At 38.5% G+C, this 13,679-nt stretch overlaps 1 long non-coding RNA gene across 1 annotated transcript; it reads left to right on the forward strand.

The window, feature by feature from the left end:
• Window positions 1–276: 276 nt before the first annotated feature.
• On the forward strand, window positions 277–11,717 carry LOC109178239. The gene is made up of 3 exons (XR_002053687.1): window positions 277–549; window positions 631–686; window positions 11,688–11,717. It is a non-coding gene; the product is annotated as an uncharacterized LOC109178239 (long non-coding RNA).
• The last annotated feature ends 1,962 nt before the right edge of the window (window positions 11,718–13,679 follow it).

Below are 13,679 nucleotides of genomic sequence, written 5' to 3' on the forward strand. Positions count from 1 at the left end.
TTGTTATTATTATTATTATTACTTGAAAAATTGGAAAAATGGAGAAATGGAAAACTGGAAAACTGGAAAAGGAAAGACAGAGAAACGAAGTAAACGACCCCATATTGAGTGAATGATATGATTCAAAAGGTAGACTGTTTAACCAAGTTGAGGTACTGGCATTTCAATTCAAGAAATCAACAAGGCAGAAAACTGTAACATATAAACCACTATTTGAACTCCAGTTATTGACATAATGCAAAATGAATCTTGCTAGGGAAAAAACCACAGGCATACTTGTAATACCCACTATCTTAGAAATAAAATTATATCTATGTTTATTAAATGTGGTCAACAAGTCAAAGCTTATTCAAGTTTAATATTGGATAAAATTACTAAATTGCCCTTCATTACCCTTAAAGGTTAAGAAACCACTTTGGTCTTTGGATAAACATCTCTTTTGAAAGAAGATAAGATGAGTGGACTAGAGAGATAGAGGAAAAGAAACATCTTGAAGCTTTGATCTTCATCTTCTTCAAGCTTAGGTCTCAAGTTATTGGAGTATTCTAGGTAAGTTTGACCTCCATATTTCACTCCTTTTTTAATTGGGTTTAACATTTGAGCCCTAAGATTGATGATTGAAAATATTAGGAAATTTGACAAGGAGTATTTGGGTGAGCTAAATAGTTAAGATTTGGGTGTTTCAGGTAAGTGGTTAACTCTTCTCTCCTTATTTTGCAAAACCCATATATATAACCTATTTTGAAACCTCTACTACTTTGAATACCCATTTTATGGTTAGTATGAGTTAAAAATATTTTGGGCTATGATATGTTTTTGGGTCTGAAAATGCTAAGCCATGATTTCTGAAGTTTGGACTGAAATTGCTATATATTTTAGAGCTTGGACTGAAATTGAAATTGCTATATATTTTAGAGCTTGGACTGAAATTGTTTTTAGTTCTGTGAGAACTGTGTTCGGAAACGAATGTTAAGTAAAGTTACGTACTGAAATTGTTATCATGTGTAGAGATGGTGGGTTGGTAGGACTGTTGTTGTGTAAATAGGTGGATGTGGGTTCAATTCCACCTCTTAGCAATTTGTATGGTTATATTGCATATGTACATATTAGATTTGTAAAATGATTTCTACTATGTTCAGAGTAACACTTGAACCCTTAACTTCATGTTTAATAACTTAAATTCTTTACAATTAAACCACTTCAACTCTTTTGAAACTATTTTGGTTTAATAAACTATTCCACGATTTGTTTAAAGAGTTATGTACTAAGAAAATTATTATTTTGGGAAGGGTTTATACCTTGCATAATTCTTAGTTTGATAAATTTATTATCCATAATTGGAAATATTATGTATATTGAGAAAATATGTGACTTGAAAAACTCTGTACAATAAATTATGTAATTTGTTATGTGATTTTTATAGAAATGATTTTTGCTACATCGGGCTATTTGATTATCAGAACTATTTTGAATGTTCGGTCAAACTCATGAGGTAACCTACATTTTGTTATTTGTGTAATTTTACATTTTCTCTTTTTAAACAGATTAACTGGATTAATCAACTGACTAAATAGACTGACTGATTCAGCGATGAATTCAATCAGTAATAACTAATCACAGTGAAGATTAAAGAAAAGATAACACCACAAAGCCAACAACACATAATGTTTACCCAGTTCGATACAGTGTGTATCTACGTCTGGGGGACGATCACATAGGCGTCCAATCCACTAAATCATAATCCGATGTACAAAGGTAGATATACAAAAATCTTACCCAAGTGCCCCACACAAGGTACATACCCAGTCTACACAGGTTTAGTGGATTGTTGAAGATGGAGAGCTATGCATACAGAAGTCCAATGAAATCCCTTCACTTGGAGAGCCCACTCTGATGCAGTCCACTTCAATGATGCTATTTACAGTTGTTCCCACAACAGTGTGATCACAGTGTCCTTTCGTTTAAGCAGTAGTGATTCTTCTCAAGTTCGTCATCTTAATCACCATGAACATGTTGTATTGAGAAGAGGCATGATTATCAAAGATCTGATCTCATCAAACTGATGTGAAGTGTTTTCTTCTTTCTCAAAGGCGTAACCCTCATTCACTTCGAATGAGGATACTTATAGTTTCGTCAAAAGAACACTCCTTCCATAGATGTCTTTGATTGTAGATGGTAGGACGATATTTGAAGAATGTAATCTTAAGGATTCGGTCCATACCTTTCCAAAGCAGATACGCTGATCTTCTTTCCAAATCTGACTTCTGTAAAACCGCGTACAACATTTAGGAAAATAGCTTCCTACAATAGATCTTCAGTGTCAGTCCTTCTGTTGTTGAATCTGATTAATCAGTCCTTTGAGGAACAAAACAGACACTGAACTAATCCTATCTTAGTATGCCATAATAATATTGTCAATTATAAGTTGGGTTTTTGAACAATTAAAACACTAACAAACTCCCCCTTTGGCTATTATTTGGCAAAACATCTCGACTATATAGAAAGACATAAGAACTGAGATAACTAAGATAGGCTAACATAAAACCACCCAACATTTGATTACATTGCAGAAATAAAAACACAGCATACGTGTCATGCTGGATCAAAACAAAGTCAAGAAAAACATTCTTCAAAAGGAGGTGCCATCACAAACAATCGCCCTGCCAGGGCCAGAAGGTACACAAAAACACACAACTCCCCCTAAGTTCATACTCCCCCTTTTTGCCAAAAGAGAGCCAAAGCCAGGTCAAGCGTTGGAGGGAGTCTCACTGTTAGACTTCACAGGAGCAGCAGCAGAGACCTCAGTCAGGCTTAAACAAAGAAGAACAGTGGCTAATTCTGTATGAGCCCCTGTCAGCTGTTTAGCGATTATGCCATGAACTGTCTCGAGTTCAGAGACTCTTGCCTTCAATTGGATAGAGAGTTGAAGATCTCGTGCATGCGGCGAGATGTCCTCCACTGTATCAGTCTCAGGATTGGAGGGTGCAGTCACCGGCGTAACATCACATATATGTTCTCCAATCAACAGACGCCGGTCCACCGTGTAGAGAAGGGTCGGACTGATTACCTCACTCGTCATAGACTCAAGGCCCTGTGATGTAAGAATTCCAAAGATCAAATTAGGAAAGGGCAGTCGTACCTTTTGTTCCCTCGGGTGAATCAGAGTGAGAATATGAGAATAGATCCACGACCCAAGATCAAAGGGCATCTTGGTTCCAATTCTGAATAAGAGACTGGCCAGTGGCTTGCTGACAGTGTGGAAATGTGCCGAAGGGAGCCAGTTATGCAGAGCAAGACGATGAAGAATCACATATTTGGAGGTGAGCTGAGAGCTAGGTAGAATATCCTTGTCACCAGTACGCCATCTGTCAGCTTGTCCACCTGTGACTGTTTTGGCCACTGCATCCCAGTCAGTAATAGCTTCCTCTTGGACTCCTTGCAGGCTATAGTATTCGTTAATCTTGTCAGGGCCAAACACATACCATTCCCCTCGAATGAAAATCTGCAGTGGATGCTCTCCAGACAAATTGTCCATCTCCTCATTAAGATTACAGTAAAATTCGTAGGTGAGCAGCTTTGAGTAAGGACAGATGGCAGTGACAGTCTTCAGAAGACCCACTTCTCTCAGCAAGGACAGAACATCACAGACGGAGTTCATCTGGTTTTCATCAACCGATCTTTGAACAATCAGTTCTCTTCGGACCATTGTGGACCACTTGGCTTGAGCAGAAGGAGAAACAAATTGAGGTCTGTAAATGGATGTGTCAGAGCTTTCAGCAGCTTGAACCTCAGGTGTAATGCTCCGACCTCTAGCACGGGTAGCATGTTTCACTTTTCTGGTGGAAGATGCGAGGACAACATGTGGTTGAGTAGCAACAGAACCCTTTTGCTTAACAGAGGATCGTAGAGTCTTGAAAACTTGTTGGATAGGTGGATTAGATTCAGATTTGACTGTTTCACTAGACTTCCTTTTCTTCTCAAGCTGATCTGTGTCAGCATTGTCATCACCTGTCTCCGCAATAACTTTTACAGGAACATTCTTCCTCTTAGACCTTCTCGTTTCTTTGGTTGGGGATTGAACAGGAGTCACAGAATGACTGGAATCAGATACTTGAGCAGAAGAGCCATCAAGCAGATTAGTAACCTCTCGTATTTTAAATTTTGTGGAGTCAGGATGAGCAGTGGCCTCAATGGTTGGAATGTCAGATGGAGGTGCTTGAGACCCATAAACTTCAGCCAGAATCTTATCATCTTCGCTGGAGGGTTCAGATGGGTGAATCACTCGATATGGTTGAGGAATCAAAGCAGACGGTAGTCCAGCAAAATGTCGCACATGTTCCAGACTTTCACCTAACGATGTGGCAGTGTAGACTGGGATTCCACCTGTTTTCTCAGACTTATTGGGGCTAGAGAGGTCAACATACTCAACATTAGCAGGTAAATCAGACGGATCATCAGCAGGGCAAATTTCTTTGGGATCAACAGCAATCTCAGCAGATGGCAGAACAATATTATCAGAAGAGAATACAATTAGACTCAGATTATTGGGCTCATCAGATGATTTTTCTTTCTCATCAGACACATGCAAGGCATCATTTTTCACACAATCAGACTCACTTAACGGCAGAGATGAAGGATCAACATTCACAGGGGGTTTCTCAGAGTTCAAAGCAGTTAAATTTTCATTATTAACATGCACACAAGACGGAGTAGCAGAATCATCAGGTTTATCCGGTGAAATTTCAATAGGAGAATCAGAATTGTTTGACCTGTTTCGGAGGATCTCCAGTCTGTGTCTTGCCTCTTTTTCAGCAGCTTCGAGATACAAGGGCTGCGACTCTGCTTGCCGTCGAGAGACCTCAGCAGATTCTAGGGTTCGTTGTGCAAAATGCCGAAGAAATGCCCCGACCCGATTTCCATCCGAGGGTTCTGGAATAGATATTGGAGAAACCTCATCACTGGCTTCAGAAACCATCATCAGCAGTTCAGTTGCATCGTCTTCAGACCAATCAGCATAAAACTCTTGGTAGTTTGTCATAACAGTCACCAATATCTCATCACGAAGTAGAGGATCAAGCTTGAGTTTCTTCTTCATGGCAAATAGAGTCTGAATATGCTTAAACGCCACTTCTGGAGAATGTGTCTTGCTTCCGAGTTTGATGATGATATTTCTTACTGGATCCGCCATTGGAGATTTTTGTGAGAGAAGAAGGACAAATCAAGGAAGGCAAGGAAGCAGAGAGGAAGACTGAGTGCTGAGATACTCGTAGATATTTTTCTACTTGGCCCGATAACAAATAGACTTAAGGGTGATGAACCCTAATTAATGAGGCTAGTCAAATAGAATGCAGACGCGATTGATTGACACAACGGTACAACTTCTTTTTAGGAAGGAAACGGAACCCAAGGAAATTTGAATTTCGAAAAAAGATTAAGATCTTTAAGATATCTTTGAGATACATTAGGTTATAGAATCCACTTAACAAAAATAGAGAGGATATTTAAAAGGAAGTCAAGCCATAATACTGACCCGTACAAACAAACCTCCACTCCTCTTTGACTGACCAACTGCTTTATTAGTCAATTCTGCAAATTCCCAGAGCAGACCTGAAAATTTCAAAATGATTTGCGTCTAGTGGCTTAGTCAGAATATCCGCCAGTTGTTTGTCAGTTTGAATATATTCCAATTCAATCTCCTTGGATTCAACCAGGTCTCTGATGTAATGATGCCTGATATCAATATGCTTCGTTCTGGAGTGTTGAACTGGATTCTTGGAGATATTAATAGCACTGACATTGTCACAATAGATGTCATAATTCCTTGAGTAAGACCATAATCCAGCAACATCTGTTTCATCCATACCAACTGAGTACAACATCCACCAGCAACTATGTATTCTGCTTCTGCAGTGCTTAAAGAAATAGAATTTTGTTCCTTACTTAGCCATGATACCAAGTTTTTACCAACAAAGAAGCATCCTCCAGATGTATTCTTTCGATCATCAATATTTCTTGCCCAATCAGCATCACAATATGCCACAAGACTCAGTTCACTGTCCTTGGAGTACCAGAGGCCATACTGCATCGTTCCTTTTACATATTTCAGAATACGTTTTGCAGCTATCAGGTGCGATTCCTTTGGATCAGATTGATATCTTGCACAGATTCTAACACTGAACATTATGTCTGGTCGACTGGCTGTTAGATACAACAGACTGCCAATCAAGCTGCGATAGACTGTGTTATCCATTGATATACCAGTTTCATCCTTTGATACTTTTGTGGAGGTAGATATTGGTGTCCTGGATGGTTTACATAATTCCAGATCAAACTTCTTGACTAGATTCTTAACATACTTTTCTTGTGAGATAAAGTATCCTTCAGAGCTTTGCTTGACCTGTAGTCCTAGAAAGTATGTCAGTTGACCAACCATGGACATTTCAAATTCTTCCTTCATGACTTTTACCAACTCATCAGTGTATCTCTGTAAGGTTGATCCAAATACAATGTCGTTAACATAGATTTGGGCAATGGTTACATGACTTCCAGTAGTCTTTACAAACAAGGTTTTGTCGACACTTCCCCGTTTATACCCATGTTGAAGCAGATACTGTGTCAGTCGCTCATACCATGCTCGTGGGGCTTGTTTTAGACCATAGAGAGCTTTTCGAAGCTTGTAGACATATGATGGATGGTCTGGATCTTCAAAACCTTTAGGTTGAGCCACATAGATATCTTCGTGCAGATAGCCATTCAGGAATGTTGTCTTAACATCCATCTGAAACAGTGTGAATCCCATAATACATGCGACAGCCAACAGAATCCTGATTGATTCGAGTCTAGCTACAGGAGCAAATGTCTCATCATAGTCAATCCCTTCAATCTGAGTGTACCCTTGAGCCACTAACCGAGCTTTGTTCCTTGCTATATTTCCAGCTTCATCAGTTTTATTTTTAAAGATCCATTTTGTTCCAATTATGTTAACACCATCAGGTCTTGAAACTAAATCCCAGACATGATTTCGCTCAAACTGATGCAGATCATCCTGTAAAGCTTCTTTAACATTCCTGGGTTCTATCTTTGAGGTATAGCAAGCAGACCCAGATATTTCTGTCAGATTATTTCTTATTCTGCTCCTGGTCTTCATCCCATCTGTTGGATCTCCAATGATGTTGTCTGACGGATGATTTTTCTGAGTTCTGGTGGGTTTGTCTTTACCTGTATCATTTATGAGATTTGTCTCCTGTTCTGAACTTTCTTGATCTTCATCTGAGGATTCTTGTGATTTGGGCTGACTGTTGCTATCAGTGGTATTTGATTCACTGAGAGGAAGCTTTGTCACTGAATCTGTCACTGCTGTGTCTACTGATTCTTCTGGACTATCATCTATAACCACATTTACTGATTCCATCACAGATTGAGTTCTCTTGTTGTAGACTCTGTAGGCACGACTGTTTGGAGAGTATCCAAGGAAGATGCTCTCATCACTCTTAGGTTCAAACTTCCCTCTTTGTTCTCTATCAGCCAGCACATAACACTTTGTCCCGAACACATGAAAATACTTCAGGTTTGGCTTCTTTCCCTTCCAGATCTCATATGGTATTTTGGTCGTTCCTGGTCTAAGATAGACCCTATTTACAGTATGACAGGCTGTGTGTACTGCTTCAACCCAGAAGCGCTGCGGCAGATGAGAGGCATGTAGCATAACTCTAGCAATTTCTTGTAAAGTTCGATTCTTTCTTTCCACTACACCATTCTGTTGAGTAGTTCTAGGAGCTGAGAACTCATGTGATATACCATGCTCGGAGCAGAAATCTGAGTATAGTGAATTCTCAAATTCTTTTCCATGATCACTTCTCAGTCTCTGAACTTTTATTATAGATTCATTCTTTTCCTTTTGAATCCTTATGCACAAAGTTTTAAAGGCCTTGAATGCTTCTAATTTTTCTCTTAGAAAGTATACCCAGCTGTATCGAGAGAAATCATCTACACACACAAATATGTATTATTTTTCCCCCAATGCTTTCAGTCTGTGTTGGCCACATGAGGTATATGTGAACAAGATCTAGACACTTCTCAGTGGTGATACCTCTTACTGCTTTGTGCGGAGTTCTGATTTGTTTCCCAATGGCACATGCACCACAAACTTTTTCCAGATCTATTCTGATCTTAGGTACACCTTTCACAGCTTCCAGTTTTATCAGTTTATCCATATCTCTGAAGTTTACGTGACCCAGTCGTCTATGCCAGAGTTTTGATTCATCAGATTTGAATAGGTGACATGCAGTTTCATTTGCCAAAACATAACAATTGTCTGAGGACCGGGTTCCTTCCATGACAAGTTGATTTGCTTTGTCACTAACTCTGCAACAGTTACGATCGAAGCACACATTCCAATTTTGATCACACAACTGACTGATGCTAATCAGATTAGCTTTCAACCCACTAACTAACAGAACTTCTTCTAATTGAGGCAAACCTGGTACATTCAGGGTACCTTTCCCAACTATTTTCCCTTTTTGTCCATCTCCATATGTTACAGCTCCACTGCTTGGTTGAACAGCCATCAGTCACTTTACATTTCCAGTTATATGTCTGGAACAACCACTGTCGAAATACCATCTAGCTTCAGTTGACGCAGTCAGAACTATAGTGGGGTAGCAAATAACGTCTGACTTTCTGACCCAAACCTGTCTAGTAAACAGTGTAATAGTCTTGTTCTGATATTTCTCCTTCCTTTGATCTCTGTAGAAAAAATAACATTCAGGCCGAGTATGACCTTTTGTTTGACAGTAGTGACAAATGGGAGTGTAATGTCTAACTTTGACAAGCTTATTCTTGAACCTTGAATAATGAGATTGATGAGTTACTTTGGCAAGGTCAGTATCTGCAGTCTGGTCATATCTCCTTCTCTTGTCAATTTTTTGCACTGACCGAGATGACTGTCCTTGTTCAAAGCTGTGAACTGCTGTGGTCTTAAACATACCCTCTTTGACAAACATAGGTGCATTATTCAAAGATTCATCTCGTTCAAATCCTAGACCTTTTTTATCATTAGGATTTCTGCCAAAGTCTAGAATCTTGTCTAAGGTTGATGTGGTGTCCATCATCTGGATATTTTTCTTCAGACCCTCCAATTCCTTTATCAGTTTTCCTTCTCTGGTTCTTATCTGAGTGATGAGATCTTCTTTTATGACAAGGTCTGTATTCAGTTTTCTTAGAAGATCATCCCTTTGCTTCAGCTCGTCATTCAGATTTTTATTGACTTTCACTAGTTGTTCCCAGCTTGCAACAAGTTTAGCAAATTCTATTTCAAGTTGAGTATGTCTCTCTTCAAAATCATCAGTTGATATGTAAGATTCTTTATCTGATTGGTTTCCGTCTGACTGAATGTCTGTAGCTGTAAAGAAGGCTACAAAGTTTCCCACATTATCATCTGACTGATAATTGGATGTTTCATCCTCATCATCGCTTAATGTAGCTACTGACATAGCCTTTTTTCTCTTGAGATACGTTGCACATTCAGCCTGTATGTGACCATACCCTTCACATTCTCTACACTGCACTAACCGGTTGAGGGACTTCCCTGTGTCTGTGGAATTGTTTCTGTTCTGTCTTGTTCGACCAGTCTGAGATTGATTGTTCTGTGAAAAGGGAGTTGTTTCGGCTTTCTGATATGAGGAGTTGTTACCTTTGTATTGTGTCCTGGTGGACTGACCTTGACTCTTTCTGTTGAAATCTTTTAATATTTTCTTGAAATTCTTGGTTAGAAGAGCCAAGGTTTCATCATCTATGTCGTCTGTGTCAGATTCTCGATCAGCCTCAGCCACAAAAGCCACTGACTTTCCTTTTCTGTTGCTTGCAAGATCGTCATCCACAAGCACTTCTAGTTCATATGTGTGTTAAGTTCTCCGACAGTCTTCTTTTCCCAACCTGTGTGTTCCTGAATAGCAGTTACTTTCATCCGGAAGCATTTAGGCAAAGATCGAAGGATCTTTTTGACTACTCTCTCATCAGTGAAAGGTTCACCAAGAATTGAGGCTCTATTCATCAGATTCGGAACCCGACTTTGAAAGGTCGAAATGGTTTCCTCTTCATTCATTCTAAGGGCTTCGAATTCTGATAGTACCATTTGTAGCTTTGACTGCTTGACATCACTAGTTCCCTCAAATCTGGTTTCAAGAATTTCCCATACACGTTTAGCTTCTTTTACCCCGGTGACAAGAGTAAAAACAGATTCATGCAGAGATCCTACAATCGAGTTCGAAGTTTTGTTGTTTAGATCAATTGGATTAATCAACTGACTAAATGGACTGACTGATTCAGCGATGAATTCAATCAGTAATAACTAATCACAGTGAAGATTAAAGAAAAGATAACACCACAAAGCCAACAACACAGAATGTTTACCCAGTTTGATACAATGTGTATCTACGTCTAGGGGACGATCACATAGGCGTCCAATCCACTAAATCATAATCCGATGTACAAAGGTAGATATACAATAATCTTACCCAAGTGCCCCACACAAGGTACATACCCAGTCTACACAGGTTTAGTGGATTGTTGAAGATGGAGAGCTATGCATACAGAAGTCAAATGAAATCCCTTCACTTGGAGAACCCACTCTGATGCAGTCCACTTCAATGACGCTCTTTACAGTTGTTGCCACAACAGTGTGATCACAGTGTCCTTTCGTTTAAGCAGTAGTGATTCTTCTCAAGTTCGTCATCTTAATCACCATGAACATGTTGTATTGAGAAGAGGCATGATTATCAAAGATCTGATCTCATCAAACTGATGTGAAGTGTTTTCTACTTTCTCAAAGGCGTAACCCTCATTCTCTTCGAATGAGGATACTTATAGTTCCGTCAAAAGAACACTCCTTCCATAGATGTCTTTGATTGTAGATGGTAGGACAATATTTGAAGAATGTAATCTTAAGGATTCAGTCCATAACTTTCCAAAGCAGATACGCTGATCTTCTTTCCAAATCTGACTTCTGTAAAACCGCGTACAGCATTTAGGAAAATAGCTTCCTACAACAGATCTTCAGTGTCAGTCCTTCTGTTGTTGAATCTGATTAATCAGTCCTTTGAGAAACAAAACAGACACTGAACTAATCCTATCTTAGTATGCCATAATAATATTGCCAATTATAAGTTGGGGTTTTTGAATAATTAAAACACTAACAGTTTGTTTTGTTCGGTTTGGAACGTTCCTAATAGCTCATTCCGAATCGTCGAGCTTGACTCATTTCGAATCGTCGAGTCTTTTGAATTATTTGTTGGAACGTTCCAACCGGCTCATTCTGAATCGTCGAGCCTGACTCATTCCGAATCGTCGAGTCATTCTAAACCATTATGCAGATAATGGCCTTTGCCACGGGTTATAATAGTGGCTTTAGGCTGTCAATGAGTCATATGTTAAGGAATGATTTGTGCTTTTGAAAGTATTGTATTATGAAATAATGGTGGCGCCCATGTAGCTAAAGTTTCCAGTTTTGTGAACTTGTGTATAGTATGATGGAAGTATATTATGACTTCGATATAGTTTAAAGATCGAGTTTTACATCTATTTATTACTCTAAAGCATTTTATATTCTATTGAGGTTACTTGATCTGGGGTTGAGAGGAGTACTACTTACTGGGCATTAGCTCATTATTTGTATCTTTCTCATGTTTCAGAATAGCTAAGGACATGTGAATAGCACGAACACAAGTGGTGGGGTCTCGAAGGTGACTTTTGAAACTAGGAGACTTAGTCCTAATTTTGGAGTGTATCACGGATTTTTGTTTATTTTGGATATTCCTTTGACCCTTTGTATCTTTGGTAACACATTGTGCTTGGTTTGGTGCTTGTGATACATTTTGGACATACTACTCTTGATTGTAAATATTTAATAGTGGTGATTTTGATGAGTTTTTGGGAAGAACTAGTTGTTTATATTTTGTCATATTGGGTCGAGGAATTATTATGTATTCAAGTGTTGTTATAAAGGTTTCGAGAGGTATGTATGGATAGGTTTCGTATTGTTACAGGTTTTCATGTAGCGATACGGCCGGGTCATGTCCTAGAAGTGGGGTGTGACAATACTAATTTTTGTTTTCTTGAAATTCTTCATTGATAAGATAGCTTCACCTTAGCGGTCAGTCCCTCACACCAATTTGCATGATCAACATAATAACCTCAGACATAAACATGTTGGGGAAAATAGCAACGTCAACACACGATCTGGAAGCCTTTTAAGAAGCACGGACACTACGGATGTATGGTAGAAAGAAAATCTGTGCCGTGTTATAATAACACTACCCGACGAAAATTTTAATGACGCTCTAAAAAACGTCGCTAAATATAACAATTTGGGACGTTATATTAAATAACGTCACTATATATTTTGGTAGAGACAATAATTTTTTTTGATAATATTTACTGACGAAATATAATATTTTTGTCAGTAAAGATATAGAATTAATGACGTTTTATAATAATCGTCTTTAAATGTCTTATTTTAAAAATCATAACATCAGGAAAAGTGAAAATAATTTTGCGGGAAAGCTATTATCAATTGGCGCCATTAAAACACTCTCTTCAGCATTAAAAAAAAAATTGTCTAAATTATTTCTCTGAGTACAATATGTCAATATCATAGTGTAGCTGTACTTCACTTCTCACTACAAAATAGAGCAGAGTATTCTGGTCTCATCTTCAACGAGCAGAAATTCGGCAGCACCTTCATCGGCACCGCTTCGTGACACCACCGTCGTTTCCACCACAACAGGGTCATCGTCTGCACCTTCGTCGGCACTCTGTGTCTCTGGTTTTCTCCTCATCTCACTACACTACAATAGATTTTTCTGTACTTCTAATCTTACTATTTAATCATATATAATACCTAACCTTTATCTCTGCAAAACCCAGTGGAAGTCTTCCAAAAGATCGGACCCAAAAGCTTACAAGAGAAGATTCATCATGTTTAGGTAAATTCAAACCCTAATAAACTAATCTCCACCAAAACATTCATGTATAAACTCTATTTTTGGTATTATTTGGATGATTTTGGTGCTCATTAGTTAGAATAGGATAGCTAATTTCTCTGTAATTTTGTTTTTTTTTTTTGTTTTTTTGTTTTTTTTTTTTATAACTTGGGTGTGATTTGTTTTTTGTTATATATATATTTACATTTATTATGAATTATTCATACCTAGGTGAGGGGTTAGTAATAAACATATTAATCTAGGGTATTGATGAATCTTGTAGTTTTGGCTACATGATGTAGCAGATTTGGGGGTGGAATTTGTGTTTTTGCAGGTGGTTTTGAGGTAAGGTTAGATGTTGTTTTTATGTGAGTTTAGGGAATGATGTTGCAAGGATTAACTGCTGCAATTTTGGGGTGGCTGTAGGATACAACTAGTTGCATCTGCTGCAATCTCTGCAAATATGTAGCCAACTTGAATGTGGATTGGTTGTTGGTTTTGATTGGTGATGGATATTGAGGTGTTTTGTTTGGGGTTGATGTTGGGTTTTGATGATATATGGTTTCAGCTTATTAAGCTAAGGGGGAATGAGGCCGGCCTCTAAGAAGGCTTAGGAAGCAAAATTTAATTTGCTGCTGTTTGCTACCCTTTCTGGAGGTTCTCGAGGAGGTAGCTAGTTTTTGTTGTGATATATTTGGGTGT

The sequence above is a fragment of the Ipomoea nil genome, unplaced genomic scaffold (assembly GCF_001879475.1).
Source record: "Ipomoea nil cultivar Tokyo-kokei standard unplaced genomic scaffold, Asagao_1.1 scaffold0176, whole genome shotgun sequence".
Taxonomy (NCBI): Eukaryota; Viridiplantae; Streptophyta; class Magnoliopsida; order Solanales; family Convolvulaceae; genus Ipomoea; species Ipomoea nil.